Source organism: Lissotriton vulgaris (genome assembly GCF_964263255.1).
Source record: "Lissotriton vulgaris chromosome 2_1 unlocalized genomic scaffold, aLisVul1.2 SUPER_2_unloc_1, whole genome shotgun sequence".
Lineage (NCBI taxonomy): Eukaryota > Metazoa > Chordata > Amphibia > Caudata > Salamandridae > Lissotriton > Lissotriton vulgaris.
Window position 1 is genome coordinate 1,714,724 of NW_028240612.1, and position 20,985 is coordinate 1,735,708.

Genomic DNA, 20,985 nt, shown 5'->3' on the forward strand with positions numbered 1-20,985 from the left:
GATAAGAATTTGTAGAGTCATAAGGCAAACGTTGTTTATAAGTTAAATGAGAATCATTGCAGTAACTCCATCCATTTTCAGATTTTAAGTAGCATGTATAATGTCCTGAGGTGGTCGAAGGTCCATCATGATAAATAATAGCTTCAGTTGTAAAGGTCCTTCCAGAAATTGATAACTGAGAAGCCACAAAATTTTTGATAGAAGTTGTCAATTTAGTTCCATCAGGTCTACATCGTTGGAAAACTAAAATGATATACTGCCCATACCTTTGTATAAATAATGTGGACAGCATTGTACAGTTACATTGGGTACACACCATATTATGATCTGCTGCTTTAACTAGATTTTTAAAAGACACTGATTTACAGTCTGGTAAAGTCAAATATATAAATCTTTCAGTGTCTATTGTAGTAGTACTTGATAAACTACAATTGTGGCAGTCATGCTGCCATTGATAAGAAAGACTGAAAAGATTATCTACATCTACACCTTCATCTTCCAAAACACCAAACATATACATTAAAAATTCCTGACAATCCTGCTGAATGTTCTGTGAAAATTTATCTTGACCAGAACACAAATCTAAAATATTTCGAATTTCTGTTACACTTTCTATTTGTGCTGTAACACTGCTACATTTCTGAAACACAGAATTCAATAAACCACACAATCTTTGATCCCGATTTTCAACAATCTGTTCTTGTAAACTTTTAAGAAAAAAAACAACATTAACCACTACATTAGCATAGCAGTTGACACCAGAACTGTTTTCAAACTGAAATCCAACAACATTTTCTCCACAATTCTTTTTCTTCCTGTTTTCAATTACAGTTTTCTCTACTTTTTGTCTTTTTGCAACTACCTCACTACAATTATCCTCATTTCTTCTTTTTCGGCCTACCACACGTTTTTCAAACAGAGGATATTGAGGCAAATGTGGAGCATACTCTCTTCTTAACCTATTGTATTCTTTAACACAATCTAGATCTGCAGAAATCTTTGTCTCATCACACGCAATCAAATACAATCCTGATAAAGTTCTGACTCGAGATAATGCCACATATGCCATACCCTCTTTAAACACAGATCTTCCAATGTTCACCAATGCACTATCTACACTTAAACCTTGAGATTTATGAATTGTCACTGCATACGCCAAACAAACAGGAAACTGTTTTCGGCGAACATATAAGTCTTTTACAAGTAAAAATCTAGCAGAACAACGACTTATTTGTTGTACTTGTTCAATGCCATCAAATTTTATTTTTAAAAATTCAATTCCATCTCTATTTCTGTAATTCACAAAATCAACAACATAACCCATTGCTCCATTTACCAGACCGCTTTCAACATTTAAATTCCTTCTCAAAATGATACGACAATTTAAACACACATTCAGAGTCTTTTCAAAACCAGCTGTTTTTGAAATACTTTTCTCCAATGAATGCAATTTAATTTTCAAATTTTCTGACAAAACAATTGTTGCACCCATATGCTCTATTTTATCTATTGCTTCTAGTTTCACAATCTCTTCATTTTCTAAGTCTAACATTTTTTGGTTGAAGATGGAACATTCTTGCAGAGTTGGCATCAAACATATCCCAGATTTCTTCTCAGTCATTTTTTTTAAAATATTCTCTGGAAGAATGTTTTCATTTGGATACAAATTTGAAATTAATCGACTATGCAAAGCTTTTTTCCCTTTCTCAGTCATTTTTCCAATTCTTACATCTTGTAGAATATTTTTATAATCTTCATCCTTGGCCTGTCGCATATTTTGAAGCAGTTCAGCATATTTAAAATTTAGCCATATATTAACATTTCCAATGCTTCCAAGGGACTTCCTGGTATCTTCATGCGTGAGCATTTTAAACACTGGTTGTCCTTTTACTGGAGTCAACTGCAATAGATCTCCAAAAACAATAATGTGTTTTCCTCCAAATAACACATCATAGTCTGTTTTAAGAATTTCTTGCATTCTCAAATGCACAAAAGCAAGCATTAGATTTGAGACCATGCTTACTTCATCTATGATAAGAAGTTTCATTTTCTTCAAGACTCTTGAAACTTCAGAACACGCATCTCCAGATAGCTTGTTGTAATGCAATTTATTATCATGTTCAACTGGCAGCATCAATAAACGATGTAGAGTAATCCCTTTAATGTTATGTGCTGCCAGACCAGTTGGAGCAGTTACAACACAAGACAGTGGTGAATCAGTCCTTTTCTGCAGATAACTTGCAACGGCTTTAATTAGAAAACTTTTTCCTGTCCCCGCTTCTCCACTTACATACAGTCGGACAGGGTCAAATAATATACATGAGCACTCTTTTTTCTCATGTCTGAATCCATGTTCAATCTGCTCTGTGACTTCATCATATATCTTTTTCTGCTCAATGTTTAGTTGCGTTACCAAATCTTCTAAGTTAACTCCATCCTCTTGAGCTTGTTCCATAGCTCTTTCCACCTCATCCATGGCAGTGGCAGCTTCATTTTGGATAATTGGTCCTCCTAGTGGATCCTGGCTCAATGAAGTAGAACTCTGACTATCTTGAGAACTGTTTCTAGCTATCTCTTCAGCAATTGTGGTTTCTTGCTCCATTTCTTCATTCAACATTTGCAGATAATTTAGAAAAATAGGACATTCTATGGTATCCTTAGTTGCATTAAAAGAGTCTTCATAACAGAGAAAATCTCCAAGTAGTTCCTCTTCTGTACGCCATGGCTTAAAGAGTTGCAAAAGAGCTAAGTAGTAAAATTCTCTTTTGTCTGGAACTTCACAACTCAATTTTCGATGATTAATCAAATGGCCTTTTTTCTGCTTCACTAGACATCCTTCATAGCCAATGAGTGCATATTTTCCATTATTGATATCTTCTGTGATGTTCCTCTTATAACTGTAGTTTTGAAGAACTTCATACAAACATGTGTTCTCAAGGTGAGTACTTCTATTTGGATAGTATGTATCCAACATATTTGTCTTCAAAATATCTGTACTGTTTGGTTCTTTTTCCGCCAAATATTCAATTTCTTGTACAGATTTCAAAACTCGGTTTCGTGTGGCAGCAAGACCAAGACTCACCCAAATGATTGTTCTTGATTTGGCATAGAGACTTGCTGATGATAACCGATCAGAACATTCATATGCTCCAATTTCTCGATGCGACAACATCTTCAGACTGAAACTGTATAATTTCTTGCTTAGACTCTTTTCATGTGAAATGTCCTCCCACATTTCCTTCAGTTCTGTCTTTTCTTTTTTGGTGATGTAAGATGTCACATATCGAGCCACAGCAATAGAGTTGTCAGCAACGAACTGAATATCCATGTTAGCATTCCACATGGACAAAATCACTGGGTTGTAATCGTTGATGTACTTAGATTCTTCATTTCTTTTCAAATTATATGTGTTTTTGGGAGATTTTCTCGTCACAGTATGTCGTAGAGATGACATCAAATTATTTACTCTTCCCTTAGAAATCACTGGTCGAGGAAATGCAAAACGAAATTTCGTGTAGTACTTTTCCTTGTTTTTAAATTTTCGACGACAGTACTTTCCACAACGATGAGATTGAAAACGTAAAACTTGTTGCCTTAAATTGTTTTCTTCAGTAGATTTTGGAACAGCACATGTTGAATACTCTTCAATGAAACTCATCACTGTTTCATCTGAATCTGTTCCAAATTTGGGTGCATCTTTAATCCACAACAACATATGTATATGAGGAGCACCTCTCGCTTGATATTCCTTCCTCCAAAAGAAATCCAAAACCTCTCCAAGGGGAGGATTTTTTTTGTTGGTAATAAAAGACATCATAGCTTCAAATCTATGATTAAAATATCTGCAAACATTCACTGGATCTAAAGAACACAGTTCTCCTGGTGTTTTCAATTCTATATTTGGTATGTTTTCATTTGCCTCTCGTAGAAATTGAAGTAAATCGTCCCATGCATACTCAGCACAGCTAAGAGTGAGGAACCATGTAGGAGTTCCTAAGTTTCTTAGCATACATTTCAATTCTCCATGACGACGAAACCAATACTCATTGGTTCCACGTTGACATGCCATGAGATTGATTAGCTGAGATTCCAAAATACTGTCTTGCAGATTAACTTTCTCCATAAAGTCCCTTGCACATACATTTTGCAAATGAGGTCCACTTTTTAATATATGATTAACTGCATAAGAAAGCCCAGACAAATCACTTTCAAACAGTAGATGAAATAAATATGGAATGCATTGACGAAACCTTGGATCTTCTGCATATAATCTTAGAGTCCGGTATTCAGCTGCAGGAATTTGAACTGGTCGATCATCATATCGTCCACCACAACCTGTTGGAAATAATTGTGGAAAACAACGAGCTTCCAAACTTTCTTCCCATACACTAATGGGACTTCCTTTTGCTGCCTTCATTTGAAACAAGTCAATTGCATTTCCCATTACTTCTTTGGAATGCAAAGGATGAACAGTATAATGTTCATATATTTCTTCAGTTCTAGACACATCAACTTTTTCAATTTGACCAACTGAAGAATCACTATCTTCTTCTGTAGCTGTTTCCTCAACTCCAACACTTACATGTTTGTAGTACTCATTGTTTTTAACTAAATACAATGTTGCCTTCTTGACTTTTTTAACATCCACTAAATCTTGCCAAATTTTCTTACTCTTTGTTGGAACCCCATTAACTAGAATAACTAAAGGATCTTCTTCTACTCTTTCTACACCAATTGTATTAATATTTTTCTTTATATCTAGAGGCAAATAAACAACTCTTCCCTTTAATCCTCTCAGTAAATCTGATGGAGGCAATTTCCCTGTCTTAGGCTCCATGCGTACAATAGCCTGAAAAGGATGGACACATTGAATCAAAATAGATTCATAAGTATTTAGATCCATCAATTCAGAAGGAATATCTATCAACTGAAGATTATTATAAACTGCTCTTGCAGGCATTCTATTTTCATTTAATTTTTTCAAACAATAAGTGCAAATACGCTGATCCAAACTCAAATCAAAAGAATTCTCCACCAACAAATAACTTACAAAATCCTCCCATTCACTATTATTTTCCAATTCACTTTTTGCATATAAATCAACTAACCTAGTCTGAATTTTATAATGAGTCCGTCGACAACACACACAAGTTACATTAGGCCTCTCACTTGATTTCACCTTAAACTTGATAATTTCCTCATCAAACTTTTCAATACTTGAAATTTGTCCATTATCTTCTGCATTACCATCCATTACTATATCTATTTCTACACTGTCCTCTTTGTTCCCAAAATAACAAAACTCAATTTCTTCACAAATAGTCTTCACATCCACTTCAGATCCATGCAAAAGAGCACTATTTAACTGTTTAAGCTTAAGTGCAGGACTTTTTGCATAATACAACTTCCTCACTAATTTCCTTACGTTATTATGATGCACTGCTAACATCCTAAAATGATGAAAAACACTCCGACAAACTTTTCTAGAAAGACATGCTAGTGAATGCCCTTGCAAACCTGTGCTTTCTCTCACTCTGCAAGGATCTAACTCTTGCAGGATCTTCATTTTTTGTTTGAGACTTTTTTTACTATATGTACGTAAGAAATTTCGAAGCAAATCAATTGATTCCTGTCGCACACTACAAATACTACTGCATTTCCATGTGTACACTGGACCCTTAGTACGTCTCCCTAAAACTTCATCAGCTAACACCTCTTCTGCATCTCTAGGTACAAGTTTCTCTTTTTCCATCACACAACTATCTTTCACCTCATAGGCACGACCACTGGTGTCAACCGCATGCACCAAATCATTTTCCTGTAACGCAAGTTATTGTTGTACAAGGAGCCCATTCCATGGTCTCTCATGAAAGCTGAAACAGATTTGTTTACATGCTTCCTCGCTTTCTCAATTTGTGGACAAAATTGGTTGGACCACCTCCATTTCTGTCTTTGGCATATATTGGAATATACCAAGGCAGTTTGAGGAAAAAGTGCCATTAATTGCTCAAAGGTGTCCTTTACAAGCATTTCCTTGCCTACCCCAGTCAAAGTGCCCAAATCATTACCTCCACAGTGCACAATTAACAGGTCAGGTTTTGGCAAATGCATAAAGGTTTTCACCAATGGTATCAATTGGTGACATTTTAATCCTCTTTGGCCCAACCACTTAATTTCCACATCTTGTAAATTGAGGTTAGGTAAATTTCTGTTCTCAGCACACCTTTGAGCCCAGTGGATGTAACTATGTCCAACAATCCAGACCTTAAACATGGTGGGAGAAGGTTGTTCTGCAGTCAGATGAAGTGTGGTAATGAAAGGGCAGTTGAAACAGTAGGAGTTTGTAAAGAAAAAAAACTGTGGATTTCCAATGCTAATGATTCATTAGCAGTGATTGGTGCATTTCCATTTCTGAAAACAGAAAGTTAGGGTGCATGGATGTGTTCTTTGAAAGATGTAATTTGAATGGTCAAGGAAGAAACATTTAATGAAAGATTGCACTGGATACGCAGGTGCACTGAGAGTTCAGAGTTCAATTGAAACATTGTTGTGTGAATTTGCAAACATTAGAGGTCTTCCAGGAGGTGGTTGCTATGGAAAAAAGGGCGAGAGGGCAGAGGGGGGAAGGGTTTTGATTTGAAAAAAGTGAGGGAAGAGTTATGATTGGCTAATATGAGAGATATGTGAAATGAATATCTGTATTTCTGTGCTTTCAATAACTGCAGCCTCTGGAGTGCATCCTTTTTCTTCTGCTGAAGACAATTTGGTGTATTTCTGAGACTGTTTTCAAAACTCAAAAAGTATTTGCTAAGGTGAGAAAAGATTTATTTAATTTAGATAGAGAATAGTATGATTTAAGGAGAAACTGATGAAGAAAGCTGTGTTTTTAAAATGTGGTTTTGTCTCTAGTGATATCCAAATAGATTTTGTTTCTTTGAGAAATTGTAATTGCATATTCGGTGTAGCATTCTGGCATGCAGTAACACAAGTTATTGTTGTACATGGAGCCCATTCCATGGTCTCCTATGTAAGCTGAAACAGATATGTTGTTTTTAAAAACGATTTTTGAAATCAATTACATTTCTGGATATGTACTGCTAGAGCTTCATAGGTTGTTTTGGGTCATATTTATAAGGCATTTGAGTGTCTTTGATGTTATTTTTTCCTTTTTAAATGGAAAGTGTTCCTCATGGGGCAAGTGTCTTGTAAATACGCTCCCACTTGCGCTTGGCAAATTTAGATTTTGATTATGGAAGTTACATAGCCATGTTAATAATGTCCAAACAATGGTGCTAGGGCATTCAAGAAAACGCTTTCATGTGTCTCAAGGACATTTTCAGTCATTTCCTCTTGAATACAGGTATACAATTGATTTATATGCTGTGTTTAAAAACGATTTTTGAAATCAATTACATTTCTGGATATGTACTGCTAGAGCTTCATAGGTTGTTTGGGGTCATATTTATAAGGCATTTGAGTGTCTTTGATGTTATTTTTTCCTTTTTAAATGGAAAGTGTTCCTCATGGGGCAAGTGTCTTGTAAATATGCTCCCACTTGCGCTTGGCAAATTTAGATTTTGATTATGGGAGTTACATAGCCATGTTAATAATGTCCAAACAATGGTGCTAGGGCATTCAAGAAAACGCTTTCATGTGTCTCAAGGACATTTTCAGTCATTTCCTCTTGAATACAGGTATACAATTGATTTATATGCTGTGTTTAAAAACGATTTTTGAAATCAATTACATTTCTGGATATGTACTGCTAGAGCTTCATAGGTTGTTTTGGGTCATATTTATAAGGCATTTGAGTGTCTTTGATGTTATGTTTTCCTTTTTAAATGGAAAGCGTTCCTCATGGGGCAAGTGTCTTGTAAATACGCTCCCACTTGCGCTTGGCAAATTTAGATTTTGATTATGGGAGTTACATAGCCATGTTAATAATGTCCAAACAATGGTGCTAGGGCATTCAAGAAAACGCTTTCATGTGTCTCAAGGACATTTTCAGTCATTTTCTCTTGAATACAGGTATACAATTGATTTATATGCTGTGTTTAAAAACGATTTTTGAAATGAATTACATTTCTGGATATGTACTGCTAGAGCTTCATAGGTTGTTTGGGGTCATATTTATAAGGCATTTGAGTGTCTTTGATGTTATGTTTTCCTTTTTAAATGGAAAGCGTTCCTCATGGGGCAAGTGTCTTGTAAATACGCTCCCACTTGCGCTTGCCTAATTTCACTTGTGTATGTTGTCGACGCACTTATTATAAGAATCAGACTAAGTTAGTGGATTTATATGCAAAAACTGAAAGGGAAAATAATAGTGAATGGAAGGATTTTGCCACATACTTGATGGTAGAAAATTGTTTTGATTTGGGAGTGGACCAACGTGTGTGTACTTATTGTTGTAATAAATTAAACCAAAACCAGATGCCTGCTAGGGCAGTTCATAATAATCTGGAATTGGTTGAGATTCCTTCAGAATTGAAGGATTTAAATACCTATGAATCTATTTTGATTCAAAGTATCCATCCCTTTCAGGCTATTGTAAGAATGGAGCCAAAGACAGGGAAGTTGCCTCCAACAGATTTACAGAGAGGATTAAAGGGAAGAGTTGTTTATTTGCCTCTAGATTTGAACAAAAACATTAACACAATTGGAGTAGAAAAAGTGGAAGAGGAACCTCTGGTTATCTCGGTTAATGGGGTTCCGACAAAGAATTAGAAAATATGGCAAGATTTAGTGGATGTTAGGAAAGTCAAAAATGCAACTTTGTATTTGAAGAAAAATAATAAGTACTATAAGAATGTATATGTTGCAGAAGAGGAAGTAAGTGATGAAGAGGATAGCGTTTTGTGTGCTGGCCAAATTGAGAAAGTAGAGGCGTCTAATAGTGAAGAAATGTATGAACATTATAGTGTTCATCCTTTGCATTCCAAGGAAGTCATGGGGAATGCTATTGAGTTGTTTCAAATGAAACAAGCCAAAGGGAGTCCAATCAGTGTTTGGGAGGAAAGTTTGGAAGCTCGGTGTTTCCCACAGCTATTTCCCACAGGTCGAGGAGGAAGATATGATGAGCGACCTCATCAAATTCCTGCGTCTGAATACCGGACTTTACGATTGTATGCAGAAGATCCTAGGTTTCGTCAATGCATTCCCTATTTGTTTCATCTCCTGTTTGAAAGCGATCTGTCTGGACTGTCATATGCAGTGAACCACATCTTAAAAAGTGGTATACAGATGCGAAACATCTCGGCAAGTGATTTTATGCATAAACTCAATGTCCAAGACAGTATTTTGGATTCTCACTTAATTAATCTCATGGCGTGTCAGCGTGGTACTAATGAGTACTGGTACCGTCGTCATGGTGATTTAAAATGTATGCTGAGGAACTTAGGAACTCCGACATGGTTCCTCACTCTGAGCTGTGCCGAGTATGGCTGGGAAGACTTACTTGAATTTCTACGAGAGGCAAATGGAAATATTGAAAACATTGAATTCAAGACACCTGGAGAACTGTGTTCTTTGGATCCAGTGAATGTATGCAGGTACTTCAATCATAGATTTGAAGCTATGATGTCTTTCATCACAAATAAGAAGAATCCACCTCTTGGAGAGGTGTTGGATTTCTTCTGGAGAAAGGAGTACCAAGCAAGAGGTGCTCCTCATATACATATGTTGTTGTGGATCAAGGATGCACCTAAATTTGGAACAGATCCGGATGACTTAGTGATGAATTTCATAGCACAGTATTCTACGTGTGCTGTTCCAAACGCAACGGAGAAGAAAAGCCTAAGAGAACAAGTTCTACGTTTCCAAAGCCATCGTCGTGGAAAGTACTGTCGTCGTAAATTCAGAAACAAGGACAAGTTCTACACCAAATGTCGTTTCAACTTTCCACGACCGGTGATTTCTAAAGGAAGAGTGAACAGTTTGATGTCTTCGCTGCGACATAATGTGATGAGGAAATCACCCAAAAATACATACAATTTGAAAAGGAACGTAGAGTCCAAGTACATCAATGACTACAACCCAGTGATTTTGTCCATGTGGAATGCTAACATGGATATACAGTTTGTGGCTGACAACTGTATGGCTGTGGCTCGGTATGTGACATCTTACATCACCAAAAAAGAAAAGACAGAACTGAAGGATATGTGGGAGGACATTTCCCATAAAAAGAGCCTCAGCAAGAAGTTGTACAGTTTCAGTCTGAAGATGTTGTCGCATCGAGAAATCGGAGCTTACGAATGTTCTGATCGATTGTCTTCAGCAAGTCTCTATGCCAAATCCAGGAGTATCGTTTGGGCGAGTCTTGGTCTTGCTGCAACGCGAAATCGAGTTCTAAAACCTGTCCGGGAAATTGAGTATTTGGCAGAAAAGGAACCAAACAGTACCGACATTTTGAAGACCAACATGTTGGATACATATTATCCAAATCGAAGCAGTCACCTTGAGAATGTTTGTCTATATGAGGTTCTACAAAATTATATATTCAAGAGGAACATCAAAGAAGATATTGAGAAAGGAGTTTATGCTGTAATTGGAAGTGAGGGATGCCTGGTCAAGCAAAGAAAATGCCAATTAGTAAACCATCGAAAATTGAGTGGCGAATCTCCAGAAAAAAAGGAGTTTTTCTATTTAGCACTTTTGCAACTTTTCAAGCCTTGGCGTGCAGAAGAGGAACTGCTTGGAGATTTCCTCTGTTACGAAGACTCTTTCACTGCTGCTAAGGAGACCATAGAATGTCCTGCTTTTCCCAAATATCAAGAAATGCTAACTTTGGAAATTGAGCAGGAAGCAACGATTGCAGCCGAGATTGCCAGAGACAGTTCTCAGGACAGTCAGAGTTCTGTTTCATTGAGTCAAGATCCACTTGGAGGACCTATTATCGAAAATGAAGCTGCCACTGCTATGAATGAAGTGGAAAGAGCCATGGCACATGCTCAGGAGGATTCAGTTAACTTAGAAGACTTGGAAAAACAACTCAACGTTGAGCAGAGGAAAATATATGATGAAGTTACCAAGCAAATTGAGCACGGATTAAGTCATGAGAAGAAAGAGTGCTCATGTACATCGTTGAAGCCTGTCCGACTGTACGTGAGTGGAGAAGCGGGAACTGGAAAAAGTTTCCTCATTAAAGCAATTTCTTGTTATTTGCAGGAAAGGACTGAGTCATCGCTGTCTTGTGTTGTCACCGCTCCTACTGGACTGGCAGCACATAACATTAAAGGTATTACTTTGCATCGTCTACTGATGCTGCCAGTGGAGCATGACAACAAATTACAATACCACAAGTTATCTGGGGATGCTTGCTGTGAAGTTTCAACAGTCTTGAGGAAAATGAAACTACTTATCATTGACGAAGTAAGCATGGTTTCCAATGTCATGCTTGCCTTTGTGCATTTGAGAATGCAAGAAGTACTTAAACCTGAATATGATGTGTTATTTGGTGGCAAACACATCATTGTTTTCGGAGATCTTCTGCAGCTGACACCAGTAAAAGGTCAACCTGTGTTCAAAATACTCACGCATGAAGATACCAGGAAGTGCCTAGGGAGCATTGGCAACGTCAATATATGGTTAAACTTCAATTATGCTGAACTGCATGAAAATATGCGTCAGGCGAAGGATGAAGATTACAAGAATATTCTACAAGATATTAGAATTGGAAAAGTGACCGAGCATGGGAAAGAAGCTTTAAATGCACGATTACTGTCAAATTTATATCCCGAACAAGAGATTGTGCCTGAGAATATTTTTCAGAAAATTACTGAGAAGAAATCCGGAATATGTTTGATGCCAACTCTTGCAGAATGTGCCATCTTCAACAACAAAATGTTGAATTTAGAAAAGCAAGAGATTGTGAAACTTGAAGCTATTGACAAAATAGAGCATATGGGATCAACAATTATTTTGTCAGAGAATTTGAAATCAAAATTGGATTCATTAGAGAAGACTATATCTAAAACTGCGGGTTTTGAAAAGACTCTGAATGTGTGCTTAAATTGCCGAATCATTTTGAGAAGGAATTTACATGTTGAAAGAGGTCTGGTAAATGGATCAGTGGGTAATGTTGTTGATTTTGAGAAATACAGAAATAGAGATGGAACAGAATTTTTAAAAATTAAATTTGATGGCATTGAGGAAGTACAGCTAATTGGTCGTTGTTCTGCTAGGTTTTTGCTTGTTAAAGACTTATATGTTCGCCGTAAACAGTTTCCTGTTTGCTTGGCATATGCGGTGACAATCCATAAATCGCAAGGTTTAAGTGTAGACAGTGCATTGGTGAATATTGGCAGTTCTGTGTTCAAGGAGGGTATGGCATATGTGGCATTGTCACGAGTTAGAACTTTATCGGGATTGTACTTGATTGACTGTGATGTCACAAACATTTGTGCGGATCTAGATTGTGTTAAGGAATACAATAGGTTAAGAAGAGAGTATGCGCCACATTTGCCTCAATATCCTTTGTTTGAGAAACGTGTGGTAGGCCGGAAACGTAGAAATATCAGTAATAGTAGGGAGGTTGTAGCAAAAAGACCAAAAGTCGATGAACCGAAAATTGTTAGCAGAAAGAAAGTGGATTGTGTTGAAGATGTTGTCGGTTTTCAATTTGAAAACAGTTCTGGTGTCAACTGCTATGCAAATGTAGTGGTTAATGTTCTCTTTTCACTAGAGAGTTTAAAAGAACAGATTCTCTTGAATTCAGAACAAATTTTATGCTGTTTGTTGAATTCTGTTTTCGAGAAATGTAGCACTGATCGAACAAAAGTAGAAAGTGTGTCTGAAGTTCGTTATCTGTTAGATGAATGTTCAGGTCAAACAGACTTCTCTGAAAATAATCAGCAAGATTGTCAGGAGTTTTTAATGTATATGCTTGATGTATTGCAAGATGAGGGTGTAGATGTAGATCACCTGTTTGGGCTTTCTTATCAATGGCAGCATGACTGCGAGAACTGTATGGTATCAAGTACTACTAGTGTAGACTCAGAAAGATTTATATATTTAACTTTGCCAGACAGTAAATCAGTCTCCTTTAATAAGCTAGTAAATGCAGCGGATCACAACATGGAGTGTAGCCAATGTAAATCTGAAATGATGTCAACATTATTTATACGTAGATATGGCCAGTATGTCATTTTAATGATCCAACGATGTAGGCCTGATGGATCAAAATTGTCAACTTTAATAAAAAAAATTGTGGCTTCTCAGCTGTCAATATCAGGAAGGACTTTTGTAACTGTAGCAATTATCTATCACGATGGTCCTTCAACAACATCAGGACATTATACAGCTTATTTAAAGTCTCGAAACGGCTGGTCATTCTGCAATGATTCCGTTGTAACTTTCAAAAAAAAATTGCCGTTTGACCTTAAAAATTCTTACCTGGTGTTTTTAAAACCAAAATTTTAAAGAAAGAATCTTGGGATTTCCTGTGAGGAATTGCAAAAGGATCATCAAGTAGAAGGAATGTAAGTCTGCAATGCTGTCTAGATTATTGGTCCAAAACTTTTAATTATAATGTCAATTTAAAAATCCAACTATATAAACCTGATGCAAGTAAGTCTGCTTCATAGTAAGCAGTATCAGTGTCATAGGAAAAGGAGAACATGAGTGACAAAGAAGGGTAAGATATTAGTAGTCCAGGATTGTGAAAATAATCTCAAATGTTTTCTTTTTGAAAGTTGCGAAAATAGAAAATGACGGGATTTGATTGGAAGAATTACAAGACTTGTGAATCGCTGCAACATGATTTGGCCAAGTGGAAACATGTGGTAGAATGTGAGAAGTCTTTTCTTGTATGTAACATATTTTTCAAAACGATGGAGGTTTTCTTTCAGAAAGTGGCGGGCTGAAAATATTAATAGCACAACAGAGTGGACGCTGTTCATAGGACATCCTTCGACGTCATTGAAAGTAAGTTAATTTTAAGGAGTTTTGAATTCAGATTTCTTAGGTTGAATGGGTTTTTTAAACACAATCATTTTGATTGTGTTTTTTTTTCTCCGCTGTTACATGATGAATACCTTCAAGTCACTGATTTAAGTGAAATTTGATACATTCTGAGAACAGCAAAAATAAACCATTTAACATGTATAATTAATGTTCTGCTTTTTGTACTTATGATATACATTTAGAAATGTGAGGTAGATATGGAGAAACTGAGTCTTCTGTAAGTGTCAAAGTTAATGCTTACAGTGCAGTACTTCTTGGTACTGTTTTCTTAAAAAAACTGAATATGCCTCACCTCAAAGAAACCTCTTGAAAGAACACATCTTATTTGCATCCTGAAACAATCATTTACAATGTTAGACACAATTTTATGATGGCTTTACATCTCTTTTGCGCTGCTATTACATCACTATTGTGAGACATCAGCAATGCAAAAGAAGCACCATGTTCCAAAATAGGCTTCACTTCTTCAGCATGAAGATACTGTTTGTTTAAAATAAATATCTTTAGGATTGTGTAGGGGTCGTAGAGAAGCAGAGGCTTCTGTAAGTGTCAAAGTTGTTTAAAAACTGTTTCTTCTTGAACCTTTTCCCTTCTTTTTTCTAATTTTTAAATACATGTTTTAATATTTTTGGAAATGTTTGTTCTCTCTTTTACAGATTGAAAGTATGAAAAATTTTCTTTAAAAGTTAACAAGAATTATAAGGTAAATGTTTTCTACTTTTTTAACCCGCATTCCACTGCTGATGATGTCACTGACTATGTCATGAATGATGTAATAAGTGGGCATGTTTTACTACAATGGTAGGTCTTCACATGTATTATCTCCTCTGTATTCTTCAACAAGCATAAATTTGATATGCAAGCCTGATTACGCCTCACCTTAAACAAACTTTTAAAGAGGACACACTTTATCGTCACCCTCGATCAATCATTTACTCTATCACATTTAACATCTATTAGTTCTACTGCTTCATTTCTTTAATCCTTACTTTCCTGTGTTTGCTACTTCTCTCATTCCTTTCTCTATTACTTAATTATTCTACTCCTTCCAGTATTTTTCTCAGTCACTCTCTTCTCATACTTCTTCATTCTTATTCACTCATTCTGTCTCTATTAATGTTACTGTTTCTGAATGATCTCAAAAAAATTTTAAAACAAGAACAGTAAGTATAAGGATAGGAAACAGACATTTATATTTCAAGAAAGACAGCTATAGGAAGTCAACAAAAGATACTGTTACTCGCAATCCACTGCTGATGATGTCACTGACCATGTCAAAAATGATGTAATATATGACATGATCAGAAGTGAATTGCGGGTAACAGTATCTTTTCTTTACTCCCTATAGCTGTCTTTCTTGTAACATAACTGTCTGTTTCCTTTCCTTATACTTACTGTTTTTTTTTTTTTTTAATTTTTTTGGTTCGCTCCTGGTTCGCGTACCGGAGTGCGAACTGGAAGCGAACTAAAAAAAATAGAGCTTGGCAGAGTTCCAAAAATTCTACCAATTTTTTTTATAATGGGGAGGTAGTTCTGAAAAGAACTTTTTTTTTGGTTTTTGTTGTTTTAAATTTTTTTAATTATTTTTCTGAACATTTTTTATATTTTTTTGTTTTTTTCTGAACATTTTGTAATTTTTTTTATTTTTTGGGGGGAGGGGGGAAACAAAAATGATTCATTGAAGAGGGCTCAACAGGAGCAACAAAAAAAAGAAGAATTTATTTTTTGGGGCGTTTTGGACATACATGATTTTTGATTGCTCTTATTATGAGAGTAATGCTACTTTCTCGGTAGCATAATATTTGATTGCACCACACGCACACTTGTTTCACTTCCCCCATGTCCATTTGAATATTCGGGATCAACTCCCTTGCCTCTGGTCCCGAAACTTCTGGCACGACCGATCTTCTGGCTATTGCTGGGGGATTTTGTTGTTCGTCCCGAAGCTGAGCAGCACTATAATTATTTGGGTGCCACCTACTCATGTGCCTGTGCATTGTAAAATTTCCAAAACTATATTTTTTGTCCGTCCCCCTTGAAAGGCGTTCATCGCAAATACGGCAAAAGACATATCTTGCGTTGACTTTCTTTTGCCCTGCTGGAAATTAAAAAAATTGCCAGATGAAGTTTTCCTTTCTGTTGTACCTCCTGGGCTTCTCAGGCAAAAACTCAGGCTCTTCCTCCTCTTCCTGATCTTCCTCTTCTTCAAAGATTGGTTGAGTAGGTGGTCCTTTCTTTCCATCAGGAGGTGGAGGTGGTGGTGGGGGAACACTACCAGAAGCAACAACTGAAGCCATTTCTCTGGAATGTAAAAGGGTCTTTCTCTCACCAAGATGAAAGTCAGAGTGAGGAAAGAAGGAGGGGTTTTCATCATTTGGGAAAAGCAAAAGTTCTAAACCAATGAAAAGTGTTAATTTTAGATCACATGACCTAGTATTACATCATTAGGAAACCAAAAGTGAAATGAACCAATGAAAAGTGTTATTACCGAGTCACATGACCTGCTGTGTTTACGTTTCGCGCTTTGCGCCGCTTTCCGGTCCGCTTCCGGGTCCGCTAACTTGGCGCGTCCGATGACGTATTATGCGACAACGCAAAACGTCATTCTAACGTAACAGTTACGCTAAAAGAACGTTTACCGGTTCGCAGACTGGGAGCGGAACAAAAAAATATTTTTTTAAAAAATGTATTAAAAACATGTAAAATATATTTTAAGATTTAAAGAAGAATACATTTTACAGCTACAGATATTAGCTTTCAAAAAACCATTGAAATTCAGTGAAAAAACCATAGGTTATAAAGAATATATAGTTAGGAATTAGCATTTACAAAACCTTAAAAATTCACTGAAAAAACCATAGGTTATAAACCATATATAGTTAGGGATTAGCATTTACAAAACCTTATTTTACTCGCATAAAACCATTGAAATTCCATATATAGTTAGTTGCACTAACTATATATCGCGCACCCGCAATCCACTGCCGATGATGTCACACATTACATCATTCATGACATGGTCAGTGACATCACTGATGACATCACTGATGACATCTCAAATGACATCACTGATGACATCACTGATGACATCACTGATGACATCACTGATGACATCTCATTTGACATTACTGATCACATCACTGATGACATTATTCATATGATAATTTGATGAACCTCTTCAGACTCTAATATAACCTTAGATACAATCAGTGTAAACAGACAGTCATAGACTGTCACTCATCCGTGGAGTTACTCACACACCTAGTCAGTCATGCAAAGAATCATTCACACCTCCATTTCCTCAACTATACAGTTATACAAACTTGACTTATTCAAACATATACTAACACATATTTACTGTCTTATACAATCCCTGATACAAGTTCACAATGATCCATACAGCCACTCACACATTCACTGGCTCTTATGCACAGTTATTTATATATGTCAACTCTCACATGTACTGTGTTTTACATATGTACTTACTTTGACATGTAGCACTGAGATATCCATTCACTCACCAATACACTCATGCACACAGTCAACCACCCATACAGCTGTTTCCACATGCACTTTTGAAACCATACATCTAGTGAATCAACTGCTCACACATCTATGCACAGAGTCATACACCTCCCAGCCACCCACACACACACTCAGTCTCCCATACAAATACTTGGGCAACCAATCAATAACCCATATAGTTACTCATATAGCTACTTATTAACACATGCAACAGTTTACAGAACAACAGACATAATGATGCACAAATTAAGACAGTTTAGTCACTAACCCATGCACTCAGTGAGACACATTTAATCACTCACTCATACAGTCAGTCATGCACCTACTAAATCCTTCATCCAGACACTTATTCATCCAATCATTCTTCAATATGTAAGACATATTTTAACTTTACAGAAACATACAGTCACTGGATGTTGTCATCAGTGATGTCATCAGTGATGTCATTTGAGATGTCATCAGTGATGTCATCAGTGATGTCACTGACCATGTCATGAATGATGTAATGTGTGACATCATCGGCAGTGGATTGCGGGTGCGCGATATATAGTTAGTGCAACTAACTATATATGGAATTTCAATGGTTTTATGCGAGTAAAATAAGGTTTTGTAAATGCTAATCCCTAACTATATATGGTTTATAACCTATGGTTTTTTCAGTGAATATATATATATATATATTACCTACTGGCTATCGCCAGTAGGTATATATAGTTAGGATTAATTCCCTATGGGATTTCTGAAAATTCTATGTCTAATAACTTTGGCGTTTGTGGACGGAATCGGCTGAAATTTTCAGGAAAATGGCACATTTTGTTTCTGAGCAGCCCCTGAAAATTTAGTGGGGTTTCGTCAAGGGGGGGCTGAGAAAAAAGGGGGGTCCCAAAACGCGTTTTTTGCATTGAGTTTTCCATAGGGCGGTTGGACTCACTTTTAGCTCGAACGGCTGAATGGATTTGCACGAACCTTGGCAAAATTGTAGGGACTGTTAGCCCGATGTGCCTTTGCTAGGTCTCAATATATGTGCTTCAGTGGATTTTGAGAAATTAACGTTTAAATCAAGATATATATCTGTAACAGCGCTCCGGGCAGCGATCCGGTCCGCTTACTTTTCGCGTTTCGGAACTTTGCGTGCAGAAAGCTGATTGGCTCTCCGGTGTCTGTCAACATTCTAAACAGTCCGGAGCGGCCGCCATCTTGTCTCTCGGTAGGATCGAGAGAGAAGAAGAGGTGAAAAACGAAAGGGGAATTTAATGAAAGGGGGCAAGGTATCCCCCTCTTGACCCCCTAGGAATGTTGTTGGGGTTATTAAAGGGTCCCGTGGGGAAAAGAAAAAAAAATGATTTTTCACGGTAGAAGCGTTTCCCGGGCCGCGAACTGGGCCGCAAACTGGTAGCGAAACGGGAATTCGCCATTTTGTGCTTCGTTTTAATTGTTTAGAGACAAAAATTATCGCCGCACATCGGCCACAATGCATGAATATCGTTGAAAAGTCAGCGATATTCATGCATTATCCAGCAAATGCTCTTAGCCATGTTATCCACCTTCCATTGGATAACATGGCTAAAAACTGCTCTGTGCGTGACGTTTGTTAACGTTCGATTCGATGGAAATCAGGAAGTGTTGAACACCATTTTGTCACTGCGAGTAAATATTTTGTTATAAATGAATCCTTATTGATAAACATTGTCTGCGCCATCTTGCGTTTTTGTCCAATGCCACAATTTTGTCGTGCACGGCAGCCATTTTAGATGCCTTGACCAGGGCCACTCTCTGCACGCCGCCGATTCTCAGCATGGCTCCCCACCCTCGCACGCATCTCCCCCACGCAATGGTCACCCCCGCTCTCTCTCTCATGCATGGGACATATACTTCCCCCATCTGCGCTGCTCTTCTCTGAGAATCACACCCTGTGCCCGCTCGACACCTCCCTTTCACCCTATTCACTACCGCACCCTCTGACACTCCCTTTCCTCTGTGTCCGATTGTCCAGGCCGGACCTAGGCTATCACCTAGCCCCGCTGAATATCGTTGAAAAGTCAGCGATATTCATGCATTATCCAGCAAATGCTCTTAGCCATGTTTTCCACCTTCCATTGGATAACATGGCTAAAAACTGCTCTGTGCGTGACGTTTGTTATCGTTCGATTCGATGGAAATCAGGAAGTGTTGAACACCATTTTGTCACTGCGAGTAAATATTTTGTTATAAATGAATCCTTATTGATAAACATTGTCTGCGCCATCTTGCGTTTTTGTCCAATGCCACAATTTTGTCGTGCACGGCAGCCATTTTAGATGCCTTGACCAGGGCCACTCTCTGCACGCCGCCGATTCTCAGCATGGCTCCCCACCCTCGCACGCATCTCCCCCACGCAATGGTCACCCCCGCTCTCTCTCTCATGCATGGGACATATACTTCCCCCATCTGCGCTGCTCTTCTCTGAGAATCACACCCTGTGCCCGCTCGACACCTCCCTTTCACCCTATTCACTACCGCACCCTCTGACACTCCTCTTCCTCTGTGTCCGATTGTCCAGGCCGGACCTAGGCTATCACCTAGCCCCGCTGAATATCGTTGAAAAGTCAGCGATATTCATGCATTATCCAGCAAATGCTCTTAGCCATGTTTTCCACCTTCCATTGGATAACATGGCTAAAAACTGCTCTGTGCGTGACGTTTGTTATCGTTCGATTCGATGGAAATCAGGAAGTGTTGAACACCATTTTGTCACTGCGAGTAAATATTTTGTTATAAATGAATCCTTATTGATAAACATTGTCTGCGCCATCTTGCGTTTTTGTCCAATGCCACAATTTTGTCGTGCACGGCAGCCATTTTAGATGCCTTGACCAGGGCCACTCTCTGCACGCCGCCGATTCTCAGCATGGCTCCCCACCCTCGCACGCATCTCCCCCACGCAATGGTCACCCCCGCTCTCTCTCTCATGCATGGGACATATACTTCCCCCATCTGCGCTGCTCTTCTCTGAGAATCACACCCTGTGCCCGCTCGACACCTCCCTTTCACCCTATTCACTACCGCACCCTCTGACACTCCTCTTCCTCTGTGTCCGATTGTCCAGGCCGGACCTAGGCTATCACCTAGCCCCGCTGAATATCGTTGAAAAGTCAGCGATATTCATGCATTATCCAGCAAATGCTCTTAGCCATGTTTTCCACCTTCCATTGGATAACATGGCTAAAAACTGCTCTGTGCGTGACGTTTGTTATCGTTCGATTCGATGGAAATCAGGAAGTGTTGAACACCATTTTGTCACTGCGAGTAAATATTTTGTTATAAATGAATCCTTATTGATAAACATTGTCTGCGCCATCTTGCGTTTTTGTCCAATGCCACAATTTTGTCGTGCACGGCAGCCATTTTAGATGCCTTGACCAGGGCCACTCTCTGCACGCCGCCGATTCTCAGCATGGCTCCCCACCCTCGCACGCATCTCCCCCACGCAATGGTCACCCCCGCTCTCTCTCTCATGCA